The following is a 23,545-nucleotide window of genomic DNA, read 5'->3' on the forward strand; positions in this document are numbered from 1 at the left end:
CATTCGTACAGCCATCCATCCATCCACCCATCCATTTATCTATCCATTCCACCTTCCACCTAGCTACAGCCAACCCATCCTTAAATCCCTGATTGTAAGAGCAGGAGGAAGCTTTGGGCTCACACATGAAGTGTGAGATTTATACTCATGGGCATCTTAGCAAGATCTTTTTGTCCACTCCAGAATTTTCAGCTCTCCAGGTCTCAAAGTTGCCTATTTCGTCTCCCAGTTTTCTGTTTTCTTCTTGGGACTTATCATATTCTAAACATTTTTTTACTTATTGTTCTGTACTAACTGCCTTGCTCACCATAATGAGAGGTCAGGGACTTCTGTCTTTTCTGCTGACTGCTGAATCACACCAACCTGGCTTATGGGAGGTGCTAAAAAATGTTTGCTGCCAAATCTAATTAAATCCACCCACTCCATTGATTCTCTGAGTACCTATTGTGTGCCAGGCACTGAGCTGAGCCCTGCAGCTGCCAAGGTGATGAAGGTTGGAGCTATGGGAACATGGAGAGGGAATGGGAAGGCCTCCCTTGGCAGTGGCACCCGAGCCAAGACCTGGAGGCTAAGTCAAAGATGGGCCAGGGCAGAAGAGTGTACATAGGCCTCAGGGAGACAAATGGCCAGGCCTGTACCTGGGTTGAGAGCAAGTGGGCCTAGTTGGACTATGGATTGTGAGGTGGGGATGGGTTAGCATGGGGAGGGGGAAGCTGGTGAGGTCAGCCGAGCAGAGTGCTCTGAAATACATCTCAGGGGCTGGGGTTGACTCTCAGGGCAGTTGTGAGCTACTGAAGATTCTCCAAGGGCAGGGACATGAATGCATGGAGGAGCAATGGGGCCCCACAAGCAGGACCTGGCACGCGGTGGAGCTCCATGGCCTCTGAGCTCTTCCCGGCTCCCTGCCGTCTTTAGAGGCAGATGTTGCACCAGATGTTCCTGCCTCGGCAGCTTGGGTTTGGCCACTTCATGCTGCCTGCTCAGTGGATGGGCCAAACCCCTCCAGCGAGGGCACAGGCTCAGGACCCACTCTGGGCCTCTCCTCTCAGCCCACTTCCTGCTTCCTGCTTCCGCTAGGCTTCCAAAGGCCTTTTGTCCTCAGTCCAAATGGCCCAGAGGCTGCCAAACAGCTGGGACATGGCTGTGGAAGACTGGAGCCAGAATTAAGTTCACAGTGACAATCACATTTGCCACGCACTTCTCCTGTGCTAAGCATAATGGCAGTTAACCCTGACAGCATTCATGGGGATGAAATGCAATGATTCTTTCCTTCTGCAGACGAGCACACATAGCTTCTAGGAGTTAAACACCTCCGCAAAGCTCACGCTCTTGTCTGCAGCAGATGTTGCATCCCGGCCCAGGCAGGGGGACCTCGGAAGCACGTGCTTAGACACAGGGCCACGTTACTTTTGCCCCTTGATGGAGACGAAGACTGTGGACTTGGGTCTGTGACTGTCAAATGGGATTCAGGGCCCAAATCTCAGAGACTTTTGCCCCTGGGTGAAAGTGGTGAGTCTGTGTGGAGTGTGGAATCCTCGGCAGAGCCACATGGTGCTGGGAAGAGATGCATGGCAGGAGGAGGCAGCGTGGTCTCATCCATCTGGATGGAACGATTCCAGAGTCATGCTTGCTCTCCTCCTGGCCAGCACCAGCCCCAGGGGAAGTAAGCACTAGCATAGGCTCAGTGTCTAGGTCAGGCAGACAGGGCTCCTGTGGGAGATGGGAAGGTGGATACCAGGAGACCTGCAATTGAGTAAAATCTTTCCTATCTGCCCAAAGAGACCCTCTCTGGGCCAGCCCCCTGAGCCTTGGGGGCTCCTTCCAGAAGAAGTCAGAGACTACCTCCTTCCACTGTCTCTGCTTCTGAGGAATGCCCGGTTTGATGTGTTTGGAGGAAGGACTTGTGATACAGACATTGCAGGTACAAGCAGCCCCTGCTGCAGCTTCGCCCAGCCATGTTGAAACTTTCCCTCTCTTCGAAGTCGGTGGCAGCCCTTTGAGGGATGGCCTTGCAGTTGGTTGTGTCAGTGTCCTGGGGCTGCTGTAGCCAACGACCACAAAACAAGAGGCTCAAAACAATACACATTTATTCTCTCACACTTATGGAGGCTGCAAGTCTGAAATCAAGCTGTGCACAGGGCTGCACTCCCTCCAGAGGCTCTAGGGGAGGCTCCTTCCTGCCTCTTCCAGCTCTTGGTGGCTCTCGGCATTCCTTGGCTTGTGGCTGCATCAATCCCCTCTCTGCCTCCATCATCACATGGCTGTCTCCTCTGTGTGTCTGTGATGGTTTCCACTTCTCTAATAACAACATGCCACTGGATTTAGGGTCCGCCCTAATCCAGGATGATCTCTTCTCAAGATCCTTAACCTAATTACATCTTCCAAGATCCTGTTTCCAAATGGGGTCCCATGCACAGATTCCAGAGGTCAGGGCTTGAACATATCTTTTGGGGGCACCATTCAACCCACTGCAATTGTCTTGGCCAAGCTCTGAGGGAGGGTGGTGCTGAGGGCCTGCTGAAGGCCCAGAGGCCTCGTCCTGCTGTGTGGCTCTGGGTGAGCTGCAGGCCTTCATGCAGGCTCAAGGCCAGGCTCAGGGCAGCCACCTGGATGTACATCCTCATCACCTAGAAGTCGTTGGGAAATACAAATGCCTGGACCCCACCACTCCAGAGCTCCTAAGACAGGATGCCTTGGAGCTAGGGGTGGGGTGGAGATGGATCAGGCATTAGTCAGAGTATGGGTCCTCTGGGTGATGCTACAGCATCCAGGCTCGGGTGGACAGTGGAAAACCCCTTCTCTCAGACTCTTTTCCAGCTTGGACATTGTAGAATTCTGTGACATGAGGTTGTAGGGTGGACACCAGTTGTATGTCCCAAGTCTGAAGTCTTAGGCTGAGCCAGGTCCATACGGTGTCCTCAGTGTGAAATCTTTGAGGAGATGCTCAAGTTTCAGTAGGACACGCATGCGTCACCCACCCACCATCAAGGGATATTCAATGGGACTGGTCCTTTCCCAGAAGACTGAAAATTTGCTTTGTCATCAAGTTGGGGTGGATCCCCTTGAAAAGATGTTAGATTTCTTAAAACTAGGTGAACAGTCCATGCCAATTCTTTCTGATGTTTTGGCTGAGGGTCTTTGTAGCTTAAAAGAGAAGCAGCTAAGGGCTGCTGGAGGATGAAACACGTTTTGTCCCAATGGTGAAAAAATTCTTTATTTCTCTGCAAAATTTGGAATGTATTTGTGATGGCCAATCTGGATGGTACACTATTTAGGTCGTTAGGTATTTGACTGCCTGTCCTGAGGGAAGGAGTCCCTGGAATGCGAGGCTGTCTCAGAGAACCTGGGAGCCTGCCCTGTGCTCCAGGGCCCCTGGGGCTTTGGAGGAGGTCCACCGGCAAGCCCTGCCCCGACATCTGTTTTAGCTCTCCCACCCACGTCTTTCCTGAGCCAGCCCTCATGATGGATTGGACCTTGCGTCTGCCCGTCAGTCACCAGCCGGTGACTTCACAAATGGCGACTCCAGCTGGGGCATCTGAGGCTCCAAGTAATTCACCGTGTCTGGTCATCTCCTCTGTTAATACCAAGTGGAAACGCTATTTGCAAGGGGGTCAGCTGTGGGGTGGGTGCCTCGGTGGATGTCTGCAAGAGTCTGTTGAGTGGTGAAGGCATTGTTAGGCATGTTTAGGCACCACGCCCATGGCCCCTTTATCATCCTTATTTTGGGTTGTGTTTTATGAAATGGCAGAATGTTCTGTTTTAATTGTCTAGGTCTCTGTCTTAGATAGTGTGTGACACTTCCCTTTTCCTCCTAGCACATTCGTGGGTTTCTATTAATAATATGGTACCAGCCCATTTATCTGGACTGAATCGTGTCTCCACATGCTGGAGCCCTACCCGCAGTGGGATGGTATTTAAAGTGGGGGCTCATGCCAGGAAGAGGGCCCTCACCAGTACCTGACCATGTGGCACCCAGACCGTGGACCTCCAGCCTCCAGAATGCTGAGGAGATACATGTCGGTTGTTGAAGCCACGCAGTCTCTGTTATTTATTTATTTTTTTTATGGCAGCTTAAGCTAAGAAACATTTCATTTAAAATAAAACTCAGGCTGGGTCTGGTGGTGCACACCTGTAGTCCCAGCTACTTGGGGGCACTGAGGCAGGGGGATGGTTTAGGCCCTGGAAGTCAAGGCTACAGTGAGCCATCATTGAGTCACTGCACTCCAGCCTGGGAGGCAGAATTAGACTCTGTCTCAAAAACAAAACAAAACAAAACAAAACAGAAATGAAATGAAATAAAATAATAAAATAAAATAAAACTCAATTGAGGATGTGAGCAGGTGTTCTCAATCTTGCTGCCCATCAGAATCAATAGGGAAGCAATTAAAATGTACCAACACCTGGGCCCCACCCCAGGTAGTTCTGATTTACTTGGTCTTGCACGGGACCTCAGAGGGTTGACACGTTTACAAAGCTGCGCATGTGGTTTTAATGTGCACCTAGGGTGCAGAGCCATTGAGCCCCGTGTAGTGGATGTTTCTGTGTCCTTCCCCAGCATTCATCCTCCTTCTTTGGATACCATCTAGATTTTTTGGACGGGACTTAGGAGCCCATGACCCAAGGTTCAGCCCCTCAGCCCTTCCCTGGCCAGCCTGCTTGGCTCAAGTGTGGGTGGCTGACCAGAGACAGCCCAGCCACACCTCCCAGGTGCCTTGAGACCGAACACTTTCTCCTTCCTGCTGGACTAGCATTTAGGCAGATGTGGCCCTGGGAGATGCTGGCCGCCAGGTGAGTCTAGATGAATTTTGAGCACGGGCCCAAAATAGAAAGGCTAAGAAACGAAGAGAGAAGAACCCATTTGTGCTGATGCTGCTTCAGCCTGGGGTCAGGTTGTACCTGAAGTTGCTCCACCACCCACTGTTCAGTTAAGGGGCCTAATTAATTCTCTGCATTTCACAGGACATTTCAAGGTCGGTTTTTCTTTCATTTGCATTGGCTTCCTAGAAGATGTACCTTTTGTCTACTGCAAAGGAAAAGGAGAATCAGAGAGGTTAACTTTCCCAAGTTCCCATAGCTAGTGAGTAGGAGAGCGTTATTTTGCCTTTTGTTTTTTTCCTGTAATTTGCACGCTTTAAACAAAACACAGCTACCAATCATCGAAGGAAAACAAAGTATGGGGGAGGAATGACTTGCTCTGGATCTAGTCACATTGGCAATCCTGGCTGTGCTGTTCACAAGCCGAGGGCTTCTCTGGACCCCAGTGTCCTCATCACTGGCACAGCAATCTTATGGCGACTTTGCAAGATTTTTATGGGGTTGCATGGGTTACAGCAGTCATATTTTACTATCAGATTCCAGGTTCCCCCAGGGTAGAGAGAAATGCCCCCCTTCTCCACACTGCCACAATGCCTGGCTCTACGGAGCATGTCTTCAATGTTTGGTGAATCTGTGAAAGCACAGAAGCGCTAACCAAGAGCTGCCAGGCCGTGAGCGCTTGGGTGCCCTGGTGCACGGCATGGGTATTGGATCATATTCCGGTGATGGGTTTTCAAGCAAGAGGAACAGCACGATGTACTGTGAAGGATGCCGGTTCTGGAGTCCGATGGCATTTAACGTAATCCCTACTCTGCCTTTGGGCAAATTGAATAACTCTCTGAGTCTTGGTTTCCGCATCCGTAAAGTGGGTGCATAGAGTCCACCTCGGAAAGCAGGTAAGAGCCGCGAAGCAGACGACAACCAGCACGTGGGAAGCATTCCACCATGGCGGCCTGGTGTCCTTTGTTCAATACAGTTTTCTGTGCAGAAAGTTCACACACCAGAGGGCCAAACTCTAATGCAAGTTTCTGTCCTCAGCACTAGCAGCTACTTTTGTGATCCGCACCAGTTGCAAAGCATTTTTATTTTCACTCTGTGTGTGCCTGTGTGGTAGGCTGAAAAATGGTCTGTCTCAAAATATCCACATCAAATCCTTGAAACCTGTGAATGTGACCTGATCGGGTAAAGGGTCTTTGCCGATGTGATTAAATCAAGGATCTTAAGATGACAGCATCCTGGACTGCCCGGTCATGAGTGCTTTTATAAGAGAGGCAGAGAAAGATGTGAGGCCCAGACACACCAGGAGGAGGCCACGTGAAGACAGAGGCAGAGACAGGACCATTGCAGCCACAAGCCGAGGAACACCTGGGCCAGCAGAAGCTGGAAGAGGAAGGAAGGGTCCTCCCCCTAAGCCTCTGGAGGGAGCACGGCCCTCAGACACCTTCATTTCAGACTTTCTAGGCTTCATTTTGGACTTCAGACTTCAGCCAGACTTCGCCTTTCTGTGAGGGAGCAAGCTTGTGTGACTTTAAGCCTTCCAGGTTGTCATTGTTTGAGCAGCTGCAGGAGACACGCACAGCCCGTGACACCTGCCGCTTCTGCCCATGTCTCCAGCGTGCCCTGGACCTCCAGTTCCAGAGTGTTCTTTGCTTCTGGCGGTTCTGCTCTCAGACCACGATAGCACACTATAGCTGGGCAGATGACTTCTTCACCCCCTGGTTTCCTCACCTGTGGATTGGGTCATTAATGTCCTTGCTGTTTGGGGTTGAAGTTGGTTCCTGGCCAGTATTCAGGCTCAGTCAGTCAGAGATGCTGTCCCTGGCTTTCCTGAGTGCCCCAAAGTCTTCCTCTTCCTCCAACACCCCAAACCCTTGAGCTCACATTTACTTTACGTGTGGGCCCTTCGAATCCTAAAATGCTGGGGCTGGTAAAATTTCAGATACTTTAGAAGCATCGAAGTCCGGCAAAAGCCTTTCCCCTGGCCAAGCAAGAGTACAGGTACAGGCCAGGCCAATGCCAGGCTGTCTCTGGGCTTTGGCTGGGGGTGCTGGGACGAGCACATTCATTCTTTCCTGCGGCACTGACATTGGGAGCTGTGCAGTGCCAGGGGCAGCTGGCAGCACCTGCTGGCTACACGAGGCCAGATGTGGGAGCCCCAACCCAGGTGGCAGCGTCCAGGAGTAGACAGGAAAGTCCATTTCTGGAGACATTGTTTGAACTCTGGAGCAAACCCTACCTGAAACTCCCAAACGACACTTGGGCGGCCGTTCTGTTATATAAGCCAGTAAGTTCCGCTTACAAAGGAACAAGACAAGAATGTCATCACTGCCCAAAACATGTGGCACGGCAGGTCCCGAGCACGGGCTGGGGCCGGGGTGGGCTGTGGCTCCTCACCTCTTTCCTCCAATTTCGCCGGGCCTGTAGCCTGCTGCAGCTCACACCTGGCCCCGCTGTGGAGCCCTGCCTGTCCTGGGGATGTGCCCCGATTAGAATCAGCAGCAAGACCCTCCCCTAGAGCCCCAGGATGGGGAATGCAGGGATTGCTTTCCAATCAGATAAGGCCATGGCGGTTGAGATGCCGCCACCGTCACGGGGCATGGCGGGGTTCGGTTTCACGAGACCGGACACATTTATAACAACTTGGTCTCTGCGGAGAGGCTAGAGGGAGGGCAGGGAGAGGCTAGAGGGAGGGCAGGCAGGGGCCAGCGGGAGATTTATCACCATACTAGTGGCCCTGACAAGCCTTGGGAGTAAGATGTCGTGTGGTCGTGGCGGGGGTGGGGGTGGGGATGGGACCTCACCTGAAACATGAATTAGGGGTGAGCAGCTGAGGGACAGCTGCGCCCAGCCCCTGCCAGAGCCACACGCTGCCCTGGAGGTAACGGTCATCTCCAACATTTCCCCAGGCACCATTTAATCCGCCAGCACCCTCGCTGGTAGGCACTATTTTCCTGCCTATTTTACAGATGAGGAAACTGAGGCACAGAGCGGTAAAGTGACTTGCCCCAGGCCACACAGCTGGTAAGTGGCAGAGCTGGGAGCAGCTGGGATGGCCTCATTCTGAGCCCAGCCATTCTAGAAGTGGTCACAGGAGGATTTCAATCATTCTGCTAAGTGTGTTCCTTACCGTTTATGGCAGAGAAGCACGGGTGGGCTTGGGTTTCCCGGGCAGCAGTCTTTGGGGAAGTGGTTCAGGCTGTGGGACTGGATGGGCCTGGGTTGGAATCCTTCCTTCCCATTGCCCTGCAGCCCCTAGCTAGCTGTGCTTCCTTGAGCAAGTGCATCTGCCTCTCTGAATCTTAGTTTCCACCTGGAGAGAACGGGGCGATACCGCCCATGTGCCATTGGGTTGTGAAGCTGAAAGCACACGGATGCAGACACTGACTCAGGAAACTTGTAAACCAAGGTCAGCTCTGGGGCTCGGCGGTGGGACCTCATCCTCCTCCCTGCAGATTCCAGCACAGTCCCCACCCCTGGCCTGCTGCTGAGGTTGCGGCATGAACCCAGAGGGAGGAGTCCTCAGCCCCAAGGCACTTGTGCCACTAGGCATCTCATGTCCACTTTGGGGGCCTTAGTTTCCCTGTGTCTGTTGGGTGGGGGCAGTGGTTCAGTTGGATCCACCCTAGACCCACCTGGCTTCCCTTAGAGACGCTGCTGTAGCTGATCTGGGGTGGGGCAGGGTTTGGATGTAGTCTTTAAAAGTTATGGGTTCAATGGGTGTCCCTTTAAAAGGCATAGAAGTCTTAATGCCAGTACCTGTGAATGTAACCTTATTTGAAAATAGGATCCTTGTAGGTGTAATCAAGTTAAGATGAAGTCATTAATCCGATATGGCTGTGTCCGTACAAAGGGCACGTGGGTAGAGGCATACACACCCCGGGAGAAGCCTTCACAGAGATGGAGGCAGAGATCGGGCCATGCATCTACAAGTCAAAGGAGGCCAGAGGCCCCACGACCCACCCGACGCCCGGAGAGGCCTGGGACAGAGTCCCCTCACAGCCCGCGGGGAGCCTGCCCTGCTGACACCCTGTTCTTGGACCTGGGTCCTGCAGAAATGTGAGAATAAGTTCCTGTTGTTGAAGCCCCCAAGCCTGTGGTTCTTTGTTACGGCAGCCTCAGAAAGCTGATGCCACAGTGGGTTTTAACGTGCCGGCCTCTTGGAAGCAGAGAACATCTAGGCCTCCCACCTCGCTTCCAGCGTCCCCATCCCCAGGCTCTTTCTTGGAAGTGATGGGTTCTGGAGCCCTTCGGAAAGAGCCGATTCTAAGGGAGTGGGAGTCTCCTTTCCAAGCTCACCCTTTCTGGGGAGACCCTCTAGAAGAGCAAGGACCTGGTGTTGGGAAGGGGCTTGGTCTTGGGCACAGAGAGGCAGGCGTGGGAAAGGTTAACCATGGGCTTCACCCCTGCGGCGGATGTGGGCTGATAACCTCCAGGAGGGAACAGAGGGGATGGGGCAATGCTGGTGAAAAACACTCCGATAAGGCAAAGCAAACAGGCCTGGCTATCGCTCCTGGCAGCCTATCAAAGCCCGGCACCCCACCAAGGCAGCGGGTGTTCCGGGAGCCTCTCCTGGTTTGCAGCTGGTCACACAGCCACAACATCAGCCCAGCTACCTCTGCATCCACCCACCCAGCGCCGCTGAACATGGAAGGAATAATCAGGGGTCCTTGGTCAGTGGTTGGAGACATGGAGGAGCCAGGTCGTGGGTAGAGAATAGAAGGCTAGAGCTGGAGGGAACGAGGTACCTTGGAGGACATTGGAATTCAGGGTTGGAGATGACAGTCACCACTATTCGCTGGGGGCGGTCCCCGGGGTGTGTGCCGAGCCTTCTAGGTACACGAACTCATCTGTGACACCAATCCTGCTTTAGGGAGGAGAATTTGAGGGTTAGAAAAGGGAGGCAACTTGTCCTGTCTTGGGGCTGGGTAGTAGCAGAATGAGGACTAGAAGTCGGTCTCCTCTGGGACCCAATGGCGTCAGTGTCTCCTGTGCACCCAGGGTTTGGCTGATCCTGGGCTCTGGGGTTTGGTTGAGCCTGGGCTCCAAGTGAGTGGCTTGGTGCCCCTGGTCTCCTTCTGCTCTCATCCCCAGCCCAGGAGGAGGCCTCGACCCATCATTGTCTATCCCTGACCCTGCTGCATTTTCCTTCATGGCATTTGTCACCATGTGACATATTTACCTGTCCATCTTTTGTTGTGTTCATTTACTGCCCAGCTCCTCCTCTGCCATGTAAACTCAGAGAGGACTGGGGCTTGGTCAGGTGGGGTTCCTGCTGAAGTCCCTGCTCTGAGATCAGGGCAGGTGGGGACTGAAATCAAGGCTTCCCAAGGACGTGGCAGAGCTGAGGGTGGAGCTCCTCTCCACCTCCTTGCCCCCTGCCCAGGTCAGTTCTTCTCCAGAGACAGGCCAGGAGGCAAGGGACCTTTCTTCATGTCCTCAGAAGGAAGAATGAAACTCACTGTATAGGGTCCGGGATGGCCCTCCAGCAAATAAATCCAAGTCATTCCCAGGGTCTGTGAAGCTGACCTCATTTGGAAAGCTGACCTCGCCTGTGCAGAGGTGGTGACGTTAAGGAGTTCAAGGTGAGATCGCCCTGGATTACCTGGCTGGGCCGTAAACCCAATGACAGGTGTTCTTATAGGAGATACGCAGACAAGAGACATACAGTGGGGAGAGGTCTTGTGAAGACGGAGACAGAGACTGGAGCGATGTAGCCACAAGCTGTGGAATACCTGGGGGCCACCAGGAGTCGGAAGAGGCAGGAAGGGCCCTCCCTTAGAGCCAGCGCAGGAAGCGCGGCCCGGCCGATGTCTGGATTTTGGACCTCTGGCTTCCAGAATGTGAGAGAGTAAGTTTCTGCTGTTGTCAGCCCCCCGGTGTGTGGCAGTTTGTTGTCCTGGGAAACTGATATGCTCACCCATTGAAACTTCCAGCAGTTTCTGAACGTGTCTTTTGATCGCACTGTAATTTATGAATCGCACAAACCAGGTGGAAAGTTGGCTCCAGGTCCGATGTCTGCAAGAAATGCGGGAGTTGCTGAGAAATCAGCCGGCGTCACATTCCTGCAGTCGAGGGCAGAGAGAGTTGAGGGGTTGAGATGGGGAACAGATTTCCTTGTAATCAAATCCAGAGGCCGCCTCATGAACCTTATTTCAAGAGACCCTCCGGGTGCTGAGCGTGGGCAGCGAAATGGTGGATTTGATTCCTTCAAGAAGGCAGATTCCTGGGGTTTGGCCGCCCCGGTGATTCCAGGAGAGGAACGTGGGCGAAACTTGCAAGGGTGTCACTCAAGCAGCCCTGGTCTGTCTCGCAGACGGAGTGAGCAGCTGGCTGCTATCATTCTACTAATCGCCTCAGTGCCGGGACAGCCCCACAGTGTCGGGGTGCTGTGAGGACCTTGTTGGGGGGGCGTTGCTGGAAGCCCCTTCCCCATGAAGGCTGGGACAAGCTGGGAGTTGTTCCTCATCAACCCGCTGCAAGTAAATTGGCAAAGGGAAAGCAACATGAATCTGCTTTCCAACTATGGCAAATGGGGCCAGAATTCCTCCTTCCGGAACTGCTGCGTCGGGTCCCGCAGGGAAGAGTGGAACGCATATTTCAGACAGGACGACTCAAGTCGAGTACACGCTTCCCACCAGGGATGGCCTGGGGGGCTTGGCCACGCCATTTGCCCTCTCAGAGCCTCAGTTTCTCCGTCTTATGAGGGGTACAATAAAAGCTTCCACGACTGTGGTGTGCAGAAGCGAGGTCAGAGCCAGGTGAGCCTGGGATCGTTGCTGGGTTCAAATCAGGACCACATGCTCTCTAGGGACCAAGGATGCCACCCAATCTCACTAAGCCTCGGTTAACTCTTTAGCAAAAAGGAGATTGTTGGAGCCGCTGTCAATAGGATTGTTGTGAGAGCTCAGTAAGAAGTGCGTAGAAAGCCTTTAGCATCTTGCTTGGCACAGAGTGTGGTTCAGTAAGTGGCAGCCTAGAGAAAAGGCTTAGGAAGCCCGCACTGCAGGGCTGAGGTGAGCGGCAGAGGAAACACTGAACTCAGCTCCTGCTTAAGGGGTCCACCGTGTGCAGGGACCTGCCTGGTGCTTCCTTCCAAGCATGAACTCGTTGCACCCTCACCCTCTTACAAAGGAGGCTTCACTTTGTTACTTTGCATGTGGAGTGTGAGGTCTGTGCATGACCCGGCTCCCGGGGACAGGCTGAGAATGTCGTTCATCCACTGTCCATCCTACCAATCTTCTTTGTGTTCCACAAAGGGCTGGGGAGGGAGACAGAGGAGAGGTGAACGAACCAGTGAGCAGCTAAGATCACTTCCCATCCTGTGGAGTGCTGTGATGTGGTGACGGGGACACTTCCCTCTCTGCGTCCTAACTCTGTCAGGCTAAGTCCTGCACATGTGTTACCCCCCTAACAGCCCCACCTTGTGAGTAGCCTTAGGAAGGGGGCAATGTCATAGGCCACCATTTCACTTATGAAGAAACCAAGGCTCAGAGCAGTTAAGTCATGTCCCCAAGGTCACAGGGCAGAGGCAGGAGCTGAATAAGTCAGTCTGGCCGGGCGCGGTGGCTCACGCCTGTAATCCCAGCACTTTGGGAGGCCGAGGCGGGCGGATCACAAGGTCAGGAGATCGAGACCACGGTGAAACCTCGTCTCTACTAAAAATACAAAAAATTAGCCGGGCGCGGTTGTGGGCGCCTGTAGTCCCAGCTACTCGGGAGGCTGAGGCAGGAGAATGGCGTGAACCCGGGAGGCGGAGCTTGCAGTGAGCCGAGATCGCGCCACTGCACTCCAGCCTGGGCGACAGAGCGAGACTCCGTCTCACAAAAAAAAAAAAAAAAAAAAAGTCAGTCTGCCTCAGGAGTCTGGTCTCCAATCCCCTTGCTGTATCGTAGAGAGTAAACATGTGTGCAAATGTGTGCATTCAAGCATGTGCCTGCATAGGCGTACACCTGTGTGTATACACATGTGTGCATGTAAGTGTGTGTATTTGAGTTTGTAAGTGCATAGGTGTATATGTGCCTGTGTGTGCATGACCATGGGTGTGATGCCACATACTCTAGAGTGTGTGACCAGGAGGCTTTGTCTGATGTAGTGACCTTTGGGCTAAAATACAATGAGGTATCCAAGGTAAGACCTGGGGAAAAAGTCCCTGGCTGAAGGCCTGGGGGGTGAAGGGCTCCTGGGTATCAGGGGACAGCAGGCAGGGTCCTGCACTACTTCCTTACAAATGTGCATATTTCAAATCATATTCTGGACACCAAGTGGCCACCCCAGCAGATTTGGGGCTGGGTAGCGGGTGGGGATGGGGTGAACAGAGCTGGATTGCAAAGGCCCCCACCTACCCAGAATGGACTGGGACCGCTGCCTGTCTGGCCTGGGCTTTCAGGACTGCAGTCCTCCCTGTTCCCTGATGGGTGGTCCGGGAAGCTGCTCCCTGACAGCCTTCTGTTTCCTCTTCTCCAAGGCTCCCGGTGAAGCCAAGGCTTAGCCCGCCAGGGTTTCCGAGGGCTGCGTCCCAGCGCGGATCTTTTCCAGCTTCACTCCCCTCCAGGCGCTCTGTCAGCAGCTCCCCCCAGCCCCATCCATCTTCCCCTTCCCCTTCGAAGCCTGCCCAGCTCCCGCTCCTTCCAGGCTCCAGCGGGGCCCCTCTCTAGAAGGACGCGGCGCCTGGCCTCTGAGGCCGCGCCGTCCGTCAGGATCTGATCCCCTGGCTGGCCTGGAAAGCCACACCAGGGACTGATGGTTTTCACATCCTCCTCTTCTCGGAGGGAATAGCTGTCTCCCAACACTGAATCTGAGATGCGTTTTTCAAATTCTTTGACAGAATGCTTTTAGCAGAGCCGAGGGGCTAATAAATCTTCCTGCTCGGCATCGCCTTCGTGGAGTCTTGATCAGGAGCTTGGGCTTGAGGAGCAGCTCCCGTTTTCTCTTGGAGACTGTGGGCACCTCAGAGGTGGGGTGGTGGGTTCCTGAGGCCCTGGGAGTCTCAGGAAAGCCGCTGTAGCTCTCTTGGAAGGAGAATTCAAGTTTTAGAGCTGGAACCAAGGCCAGGGGCGGGGGACTGCGGGGCATAGCAGACCTGGTGGTCCTGCCCTTGGGGGGTCCCCATGCAGCTGGGGAGACAAACACATACATCAGTGGAAAATTACAACTGCCTGAGGGAGAGGCCTGAGATGTTCTGTGAGCTCTTTGTGGGGGTTTGACCCCACATGGGAGGTGGGTTGGAGCTCCCTGAAGCTCTCAAAACTGGGCTGGTGTCGGCAGGAGCAAGAGTTGGTGAGGAGGGGAGGTGGAGGGAAGGACAGGGCTAGAGAATGAAGCTGTGTTAGTGGAATGGAGTGTGGATGGAACATGCCCCCTCTGGCCTCCTGGTCCATGACCAGCACTGCATGTACACCAGCACACAGACATTACCCTGGCAAAAGTCATCCAACTGTACACCTGTGATGCCTGTGCTTTTCCCTATGTCTATTATGCTTTCATAAAAGTTTAAAAGGTGTTTGTCACCTCAAACATCTGGCATGACACCAACATGTTAAATTGTTGGCTAGGTGGAGTGGCTCATGCCTGTGATCCCAGCACTTTGGAAGGCAGAGGCAGGAGGATCACTTGAGCCCAGGAGTCCACGACCAGCCTGGGCAACACAGCAGGACCCCATTTCTACAAAAAATTAAAAAATTAGCCAGGCGTGGTGGTGTCTGCCTGCAGTCCCAGCTATTCAGGAGGCTGAGGCAGGAGGATCGCTTGAGCCCAGGAGGTTGAGGCTGCAGTGAGCTTTGATTGTGCCACTGGCCACTGCACTCCAGCCTGAGCGACAGAGTGAAACCTTGTCTCAAATAAAAAAACAAAAAGTTATTGTGTCTGACTGTTGGGATTGCGTGGGACTGACATGCCCCATCCCATATTTTCTTATCGATGTGCTGTATTCTAGCTTGTCTGTGTTTACAGTGGAGATGGGGTCTCTGAGTGTTTCCAGATGCCTTGCTCCTGGCTGGGAAAGGCTCTTCTGCCCACCACGGTGGAGGGAAGGTTTTCCTGTCACCCCTCATCTCCAGATGCGGCTGTTTATCAGAGCAACGGGTGAGGGGTGGGCATCCTCGGACCAGGGCTCCGCACCCCGTATAGACGGACACCCTTTTCTCAATCACGCTCTGTGGCTGACAGGTCCTGGGAAGATCTTCTGACATTGGCCTTGGTTGGGGAGAAACCAAGAAAGAAGAGGAAGGGGCTGTTGGTTAGGGAAGCCCCTCGGTCCCTCCAGAGGGGAGGGAAGGGGACCACAGCCAGGTCAGGTGGAGCCCAGGCCACCCAGGGAGCTTCCGAGTATTCCTAGGTAGCACTTTCATACCTGGCTTCCCATGCTGCCGTGGAGGGGAGCCCGGGAGTGCAGTCCTCAGGTGACATGACATGATCATGATATGACATGATCATCACGTTGGTCCAAGCAGCTGCTATTCAGGAAGTTTCCATCCCGTGCTGGCTTTGGTAGATGCATATTGTCCGATGGGACCCCCAACCTCTGGAATGTGGAGTGTGGACTGTGCCAGTTTTCCAGATGAGGACACGTTATTACAAAAGCTGACTTGCCTGAGGTGTACAGTTGACGAGAGAAGAGCAGGAGTCAAACCCAGGCCTGGCTGACCCTCCCTCTGAGGGTAAGAGCCCGAATGTTCATTTAACTTCACATCACTGACTCCCCCAGGAGGGTTTCCCTGGCATCTTTGACAGAGTGTCTGGATGTTAAATTTGCACAGCTCTATTGAACCCTTTTGGTGTAGAGGTCTAATGGTGTGGCCTCTCCCCACACGTTCCTCCTATCCATTTTGTTATCCATAAGGAAAGCAGAATGACGAACCTCGTTCAAATCCAAGCTCCGGGAGTTACCGGCTGTGTCCTGGACGAGTTATTCTGCATCTCTGAGCCTCCTCTCAGAGACGGAGTTCTAATCATGCCTGACTCCCAGGGCAGTGGGAGAGCAGAAGTGACAATGCACGTGAACCCCCCGGTGTCCACTGTGCCCTCAGCCATGGCCTCCTCTGCTCCTCGGACACTTTCATGGATCCCTGTAGCAAAGTAGGCTGCTGTTTCCTGCCTGAATTGTCACTGTCTGGAGAGTCAAGCATCCCTGCCCTCGTTGTCATCACCCTTCCCAAAGCCTTGTCACCGGCGTTTCCTGAAATGCTGCTGAAACCGGAAGTCATAGTCCCCACAAGGTTCTTGCTGAGGGCGGCTCAGCTGGGGCGTGGTCTCTTTACAGCAATTTGTCAGCTTTGCTCACCCTCTCCTCAAGGGTCCTAGAGCCCAAGGAGGTGCTCAGCTATTGCTATATAACAAAATACCCCCAAACTCCCCAGTCCAGGTCTTGCCTGAGGTCAGCATTGTGGGTCTTGGTCAGGATCTCTCACCAGCTGCATGAGATGGCGGCTGGGCCTGGGCTCATCTCAAAGCCTTTTTCTCCAGGCATCTGGGCTGGAATGACTCAAATGGCTGGGCTGTGGGTGCCAGGGCATCTCAGGCTTCTCTCTCCCATTGGTGGCTTCAGGGCATCCAGGCTTCTTAAACGGTGGCTCGGGGCTTCTAAGTGCTTTCCGTGCTTCACTCTGGCCCACTTTATGACGATCACATTGAGCAAGAGGAATAGCATTTGCAAAGCCTCTGAGCTACAGAAAAGCATTGCTTCAGTTTCACTCTCTGAAATGGGAATGGCGTGTAATCCCCTGTGTACAGTGCTGCTGGGTGATTCAAATCAGATGAAGCAGGTGGAGGAGATCCGGGATCCGGAAAGCCACTTGCTGTTACGGCCACACGTTCTAGGTGCTCTGCTGTGGCTGCTCCAGGGGAGAGTTCTGTGCAGGGGAAGGCCTGGCTTGCACGGAGCTCATCCTCACGGATGTCATGTGCCGGCTCAGAGTCCCAGGTTGCACTGGAGCCTGGACATGGGGACGTCTGTCACCAAGGGGGCATTTCTTCTGCCCCTTAACACCAGCGTTATGAATGGCTCCACTGTGTTTTCCCAACACCAGAAAGAGCTCTCCACATGTCGCCTGTCAATAATGGTGTATTTTTAGCAGCAGCCCAAACCGGGGGAAAGCTGTACTTGAAAGCACATGCCCTACCTCGCAGCTGCCTGGGTAGAGGACTCAGGGCCTGGATTTGGGGTGGGTCAGAGGGGAGACGGGGGTGAGCTGGGGGTCAGGGCACATTTGTTTCTCAGGGTAGGACACCAGGGCCATGTTTCAGAGGCAACTGCTGGTGCCCTTTCCTTTGGTGGCCAGGGGCTAAACTGGGGGCACTGGTGCCTCTGCCCCTGTCCATCCGTGGCCCACCATGGGGCCAAGCATGTGATCACAGAACTGGTGAGGGTGAGCACCTGGACTCGGGGCTGCCCCCTTCCCAGGAGGCCTGGTGCTGGGGCGTCCTGAGAGCACCTGCCTCTGCCCTTCCTGTGGGTGCTGCGCTGACCTGGGTCTCGTCTCTGCCTCTCCCAGCCGTGGGGCCCCTGGCACCTTCCTGGGTCCTCTGATCCCTGTCTCCTTCACAAGTGTTGTGACTGCAAAGGGCAGCACATCACCAGGGGCTACATAAGAGCCACTCCTCCCTCCGAGTAGGACGAGAAAGAATCGAGAACTGGTGTCACACCAACCGTCAAGGGACACGATAGGCAGAGTTTATGCACCTACTTCTCCTTAATATCTTTTTTTTGCTCCTGGCTTCATTGGCTTGAGCTACACGTTTCAAGTTCAAGCAACTTTATATTTTTTTCTTACAAAAAAGTGATAGATGATTGTTAAAAACTTTTTTGGATACTATGGAATGACCGGAAGAAGAAAAGCTGATCTCATTGATCAGAAAAGACCACCCTCAACAATTTAGTATGTATCATTCTAGACCTTTTTTATTTTTTGAGACGGAGTTTTGCTCTTGTCGCCCAGGCTGGAGTACAATGGCGAGATCTCGGCTCACCGCAACCTCCGCCTCCTGGGTTCAAGCGATTCTCCTGCCTCAGACTCCTGAGTAGCTGGGATTACAGGCATGAGCCACCACACCCGGCTAATTATTTGTATCTTCAGTAGAGATGGGGTTTCTCCATGTTGGTCAGGCTGGTCTCGAACTCCTGACCTCAGGTGATCCACCCACCTTGGCCTCCGAAAGTGCTGGGATTACAGGCGGGAGCCACTGCAACTGGCCTATTCCAGACCTTTATAGGTTTGGGTTATTATTTATTTTATGAATATATGTGTGTTTTTAAATAGGCGCGAACTCTCTCCTACTGGCCACTGCTATATTTTTTTTTTTTTTTTTTTTTTTTGCTCCTGATATCCAGGTCCTTTCCCCATCCCGACCCATCCAGTCCCCTCAGGACTGGGGCCTGATCTCACACAGGAGCCGCAGCCTGGAGGATTCTGGGAGAGGCAGTGGGCATGGGGGAGGGGTGGCACAGGACAATAGGGCCTTGTATCCCATGCAGGCAAAACGCGGCTGGACCCCACTGGCCAGTGCAGGGGTTCCTTGCAGAGTCAGGTATCTGCCCCAAATGGACGGGAGGCGGATGAAGAGGCGCTCACTGCAGCGTGAGCACTGGCTCCGCATCAGAGGCCCATGGCGGGGACTATTTTGGTCAGGAAGCTGGGGACATGTGTCGCCTTGGAGAACAAACCAGAACAAACCAGGGCACCCGAGGGGCCGCCGGCCTCCCCCCTGCCCCCCCCGCCCCTGTGGGCCTCCCCCCTGCCCCCCCCCAGCCCCTGCCGGCCTCCCCCGTGGCCTCCCCAGCCCCTGCCGGCCTCCCCACTACCGCCCCCCCGAGCCCCTGCTCTTTATCAGTCTCCTCCTCGGGCTGCAAACAAAAGGTCGTGGGTACCTGGGCCTGGGAGACACCGTGACACAGGATGTTCCCAGCATTTGGGATATTTCCTCCGCCGTCTGACTGATATGTCCTAGAGAAAGCACAGGGTTCTCGAGGGAGCGTGGGGCTGTAAAAACTCCAAAACACAGGAATAACAAAGCCGTAAATCTGGGCCTGCCACAGCCACTCTCAGCTGAGGGCGTCTGGCTCAGGCCATGCCCTGTGGCCACAAGAGGCCCAGGAGCTTAGGTCAGAATCCTAAGGGGTAGAAGGCAGCATGAAGTGGGGCTTTCCACAGGCCCACACGGGGCTGGCCCCTGTCAGGGGCAGGAGGTTACATCAAGCAGTGGCCTCCTGTGTGCAGCAAGTGGGAGCTGGGCAGGCGGGGAGTGGGAGCTGGGCAGGGCGGGGAGTGGGAGCTGGGCAGGCGGGGAGTGGGAGCTGGGCAGGGCGGGGAGTGGGAGCTGGGCAGGCTGGGGAGTGGGAGCTGGGCAGGCCGGGGAGTGGGAGCTGGGCAGGCGGGGAGTGGGGGCAGCAGTGGGGATGGGGCCAGAGTTCCCCTTTGGCACTCCGGCAGAACAAGGGCTGACTCCTGTCTCTGTTCTCTTTTAGATGAGCAAGTTATTTACCCTAACAAAGCTGGAGGGTCCTCCTCTGTAAAATGGTGCTAATGACATTACCTGCTTTAAAAGTTTGATTGTGAGAGTGAGATGAGATCATGTCTGTTAGGCACGGGGTGTGATGACAGGGAGACAGAGTTCGCACTCACCGTATTTCCCCATTCCCTACCACTCCCCCTCCTCACAACTGCCACCAAGGCTAAGGATCTATCAGCTCATGTCCACTCTGCAAACAGAAGTCACACCAGGTATTTTACATGGAGGGATTTAATATAGGGGGCTGGTTTTACAGGTGAGGACCCAGGGGAGCTGCCAAGCTGCAGGTGGTGAGGCGCCTCAGGGATCAGCCACAGCAGAAAGTCACTCCTGGAGCTGGAGTGACAAAGGAGGAGATGGTGTGATGGAACCCAGGAGCTAGGGTCACCTGGTGAAAGCTGGACCCTTGACAACCTGTCCAGTGGGAATAGGGACCATGGAGGGAAGGGCATTCCTATGGGAGCTAGAGCCAGAAGGAGGTAGAGAGAGAGAGGGAGATGGTGGGGCGGGGGAGGTGGTGGAGAGATAGAGAGAGAGAGAGAGAGAAAGGAGAAATACTTTTCTCAGAAGTCCTCCACCAGTGCCTCCCACTGGCTGAACCTGCCCAGAAGTCAGAGCACACAGGAACCTGGAAAATGTAGTTCCCCGTGATACAAAGCAGGGGAGGGGTGGAAGTGGCAGCCCAGTGACCAGCAGAGACCAAATATCATGGAGGTTAATGATAGGGGTCTGGGGAAGAGATTTCCTGGCCCTGAATCCTACCTTCCTACTTTTTAGCTGAAATTACTTCATATAAATTATATGACCTTTCTTGGCCTTGGTTTCTCATCCACAAATGGGATATTGAAAAATGTTAAGTTATCAGGTTGTTAAGGAGAGCAAACCTAATACCACCTATGAAGCCATCACCCAAGGCCTTGGTCCAGATCATACCCTCAAGAAACATCAGCCATCACATATGTCAGAAAACGGGTCAACCAGAGATCAGATCAAGGTCTGAGTACACCAGCAAATGTTGTTCAACTCTCAGCATGGCAGTTGGCACAGCTGGCCTGGGGCCCTCGTCAAAGAAACCGGTATAACAACCATTTTCTTGGGAAGGAATCACTCATAAAAGCTTGCCACATCATCAGCCAAGAATGACATAAGCTCCATGCTGAAGGTGGCTTCTGCGGGGAAGGAAGTGAGTTGAGGGGATCTCCTCCGTCACATACATTCTTCGGGGATTAGAAAACTGTTAGCTGTTACCGCAATGGAGACATTCAGCAACGGCCATGGGTCTTTGGAAATGTGTGCATATCCCTGCTTCTCGTTTCCTCATTCAGGAATCTAAACGTTCCTGACACCCTGGCACAACCTGTTGGCATGGCTTCTCATCCTGGTTGAGTACACACTGATCTCACGAGTGGGAAGAAAATGTTCTATTTGTGAGTGAGAGCCTCCAAAGTGACTTCTTCACTTCCTGAGGAGGATCTAAAAGAAGGCCACAGACTGAGTCATTCTCACCACACCCTGACTGGACCGTCAAGCTGGGAATCTCCTTTGTAGAGATGGGGGAGGGTAGTGTTGCTGAAATCCACCCACCTGCTCCACATTATGTGCCAGGACCCCCAGGGATCAGAGCACAGTGGGCGTGCTCTGGGCCTTCCTGCCTTTGCCATGCTATTACTGGAGTGAGCCAGCTAAGCCAAACAGACTGCTGATGCTGAGGAGACTTGTGTTACAAAAGTCTTTAGGGTTGCTTCTCGACTAGCTCTAAACGGAGTCCTTGGTGGCTGACATGAGGGTAAGTCTCACCAAAGTGTCTACAGAGAAAGTGGTGATGATAATGATGGTGATGGTAGTGATGGTGATGGTAGTGATGGTGGTGATGATGATGGTGATGTTGATAGTGATGATGGTCGTGGTGATGATGATGGTGATGTTGATAGTGATGATGGTCGTGGTGATGATGATGGTGATGATGGTGATGATTGTGATGATGATGGTGAAGATGGTGATGATGATGATGTTGATGGTGATGATGTGATGGTGATGGTGATGATGGCGATGCTGGTAGTCATGGTGATGATGGTGATAGTAATGATGGTGATGGTGATAATGATGGTGATGGTAATGATGGTGATGGTGATAATGATGGTGATGGTAATGATGGTGGTGGTGATGATGGTGATGTTGACAGTGATGATAGTGGTGATGATGATGGTGATTATGGTGGTGATGATGATGATGTTGATGATGGTGGTGGTGGTGCTGATGATCATGATGATGATAGTGATGGTGATTATGGTGGTGATGATGATAATGATGATGTTGATGATGGTGATGGTGATGCTGATGATGTGTGATGGTGATGGTGTTGGGGATCATGATGGTGATGATTGTCATGGTTATGGTGATGATGATAGCTATCATTCATTGAGTACTGTGCTAAGTCCCCTATACATTCTATTTAACACTGTCAGACACCCAGTAAGCCAGATGCTATGCTGTAAAATTGTCCTCATTTTACAGATGAAAAAAACTGAGGCTTGAAGGAGTGAAGTAACCTGCCTGGGCCACACCATTAGTAAGTGGTCAGGCACAGTTACTGCAGGTCTGTCTGGTGCCGAAGCCTGCATATATGTTTAGTACCTCCTGGCCTCATGCCAGGCACAGTGCTGGACCCTGGGGATACTGTGGCCACTAAGGTGAAGGGGACTGGGTCATGGGACTTATGGTTCTAGTGCAGTGAAATAAGATTTGCTAAAGAGCAGAGTCTTTCACGGTTTATTCTAAGCTACAAGGGCTGCTAGATTCTGAGGACCAGTCAGACATGAGAGCAGAGAGCACAGACATTCCTCTTGGGAGGCCCGGGGAATGATCAGAACTGATCTCTGGAATGATGGAAGGTACCTTGTAACCCACATCTACTCCTTTTCAGAGTGTGGCTGGGAAATCAGTTCAGGTGGACGGTGGAAGTGGATGGGGAGGAAAAGACACAGCAGCATGGCTGAGTGTTGCGAGTTGACTCTTGCTGGACTGGAAGGTCAGATAAAGAGCCTTACAGCCCCTGACTTTGTAAGGCAGTGCACACAGACATAGGGGACATGGGCTTTGGGGACTCAAGATTCAGAACCTTCTCTCCCATGACTTTGGATAGGAGATTCCACCTCTCCCAGCCTTGGTTCCCCACTTGTACATCAAGGACTGATAGAATACCTCCTTCCTGGAGTTACCAAGGACTTAGATGAGCCAGGGCAAACAATGCCTTCCACTGTGTGTGCTCTCCGGACGTACCACTGGTGCGGTGACTATGCCCATTGAATCTGCAATATGTGATGATGAGGGCCTTGTTTCCCATGTGACAGATCTGGAAACTGAGGCTTGGTGAGGCACGGTTTAAGTGGTAGGGCTAGATGATAACTCACAGCCTCTGAGGACTGGCCCAAGGCTTGAGCACAAGGCCAAGGGGGTCTCCTTTCCCTGAAGTTCTTTCTGTGTATATCATATATTATAAACGTTATATAATATTCACCTTCTTATGTTATATCATATATTATAAACGTTATATAATATCTAGCATATTACATATTAGGTATGTATATTGTATAACATGTAAATATTATGCACTGCAAACATTTTATGTAATAGAATAGGATATCACAATGTGTGTAGGTTAAAGTGGGCTTAGTTCATGAAACTCCAGGAGGTGGTTGGGGACACCTGGTGAGTTGTGAAACCAGCTGGGGACATGCTGGCCCAGACCCCCACGTGTTCTTGAAGAAGTATTTGGCTTCAGGAAAGAGAAGGTAGTTGCTGTTAATCCTGAGAGAGCCTTAAAAGATAATCGTGGCTTCACAACAAAGAAGAAATGAACAAATTTGCCTCTTGTCTACCCCTTTCAGAATCACCATGAGAACAGCTGGGACTCATTGACCAATGGCAGCTGGATGACCCGCAGTCGCCATCCACTGAATCCTTCCAGAAACACCTGCACGTGGAGGCAGGTGTTGCTGTCTCCCCATTTTGCAGGTGAGAAAATGCAGCCCAGGGAGATGGCGGGATGTGGGGAGCCGGGAATCCCCCTCAACTCGTCTCCAAGGCTCCTGGCACAGCTCCGGGCCAGTGCAAGAGAGAAAACTCCTGAGCGGCATATCCCAGCTCGTCCTGTGGGGTAGGAAGGAAAGGCTCCAGACACAATTAGAAGTGCTTCAGAGCGAGTGGAAAGTTCTCAGGAAATATATTA

At 52.9% G+C, this 23,545-nt stretch overlaps 1 long non-coding RNA gene across 1 annotated transcript in view; it reads left to right on the forward strand.

The window, feature by feature from the left end:
- The window catches only part of LOC116271261, a 120,606-nt gene that overhangs the window by 7,587 nt on the left and 89,474 nt on the right, over positions 1–23,545 (forward strand). Inside the window, exon 2 of the long non-coding RNA XR_004179706.1 lies at positions 23,205–23,331. This is a non-coding gene — a long non-coding RNA (uncharacterized LOC116271261). The remainder of the gene's footprint in view (positions 1–23,204; positions 23,332–23,545) is intronic.

This window comes from Papio anubis, chromosome 18 (genome assembly GCF_008728515.1).
Source record: "Papio anubis isolate 15944 chromosome 18, Panubis1.0, whole genome shotgun sequence".
NCBI lineage: Eukaryota > Metazoa > Chordata > Mammalia > Primates > Cercopithecidae > Papio > Papio anubis.